The following is a 1,844-nucleotide window of genomic DNA, read 5'->3' as shown; positions in this document are numbered from 1 at the left end:
CCCGTTCGTGTGCATCGAGCAGGAATTGAATCTGCAAATTTACCAATTATGAGTTGGGCGCTTTAACCATTCTGCCATGGATGCTTAACAGGGATCATCGTACATCGTAAATAACCAATTTTCATATAGAAAGACATATAATAGAAAAATGAAATCGAAAATATTCGGAGATGGCAAATATTCGGAGGTGACTATGAAAACACCTCTCTGGATCCTCGAATTGAAAGAGAGATTGAGAGGGATCAAGAATCCTAATTCTCGCTATTTGGAATGGATCCAATTCTATTGAGTCTGACTCATAGTGATCATTTCTCTTTAGCAAAGAATGACCTTGGTTATCAAAGGATTGAACATCCGGGATCCATTTACTTATGATACCTAGTTGGGATTGATAACAAGGATCTAATGAAATATGAGTTTAATTGATCCTCTTTAGCAGAAAGACGTATATTCCTTGCTCATTATCAGACAATCACTTATTCCCAAACCTCGTGTGGGACTAATCGTTTTCATTTACCATCTCATGGAACACCCTTTTCGTTCCGCTTAGCCCTATCGGGTATTTTAGTGATAGGTTCTGTAGGAACTGGACGATCCTATTTGGTCAAATACCTTACGAAAAATTACGATTTTCCTTTCATTAAGGTACGAGTGCTTCTTATTCCACAAGAACGAAAGCACCTTTTCATTCTTTCATATACTAGGGGTTTTTACTTGGAAAAGACAATGTTCCATACTAAAGGATTCGGGTCCATAACCACGAGTTCCAGTGCACTAGATCTTGTAGCACTTATCAAGGAAGCCCTATCCATTAGTATTCCACATAAGAAGTCCATTCTAGAAAAAAAATACAATTAGATTAGCTCTTCATAGAAAAACTTGGGGTTTGCGAGCCAAGGTAAGATTGGCTCGGGATCATGGGACCCTTTTCTATCAGATAGGAGGGGCTCTTGTACAAAATATACTTACTAAGTAATAACCCCATAGAATCTATCTATATAAAAGATAAAGAGGCAATCGTGTCAGGAAGCGGGTTTTTTGTTTGGCCAAAAGGTACTTCGAACTTGGAACGAGCATGAAGAGATTAACGAGACTTCTTTCTCTTTTGAGTTTTTCTGGCGGACCTGCCGTGCAAGATCTTTGGTCTTCCCATGGAACCGATGAAAAAAAGTGGATCGCTTCTTATGTACTCGCTCAGAATGATTCTTCTCTATCTATAGTTAATGGCCTATTATAAGTAGAAGGTGCTCTGGTGCAATCCTTACCGACAGAAAAAGGTTGCAGTCATGTTGATAATAGTCGAGTGACATTACTTCGTCGGTCCGAACTAAGGAATCTGTTAGAAATGTTTTGAAATGGATATTGTTCTCTCTTTGATCAGGGATTGCTATATGAAAAGAAGTGGAGTTTGAAAAAGGTAATGGAATGCTCAAACTGGAACTGCTAGAGGAACGAATTTTCAATAGCATAACTTGGGCTCCTAGAATATGGCGCCCTTGGGACAATCTATTTGATTGCAGGGTTTTGTTCCGAAGCAAAGATATCCGCGGAGGCTGGTTCGTTTGTCCTATTGTGATATTCAGGACCAAGAGGTACTGGATTCTCTTTCAGATAGGCCCTGAAAGGAGAAGAAAGGCTAAAATGCCAATGGACCTCTGTCTATTCTCTAATTCACCCGATCCGATAGTACCCATTTTTGGAACGTCCAGTGCCAAAGTCACTGAATGGGTAAGTCACCAATCCAATCCCTTTGACAAATCGGATGTCATATTAGATATCATATTCTATATATATAGAAATATCGTAGATAGAATAGACATATAGTAAGTTCGAAGGAATCATTG

Source organism: Triticum urartu, chromosome 4A (genome assembly GCF_056163025.1).
Source record: "Triticum urartu cultivar PI428250 chromosome 4A, HENAU_Tu73, whole genome shotgun sequence".
NCBI classification, from domain to species: Eukaryota; Viridiplantae; Streptophyta; class Magnoliopsida; order Poales; family Poaceae; genus Triticum; species Triticum urartu.
The sequence above is the reverse complement of the archived record's forward strand: the minus strand, read 5'-3'. Positions refer to the sequence as shown.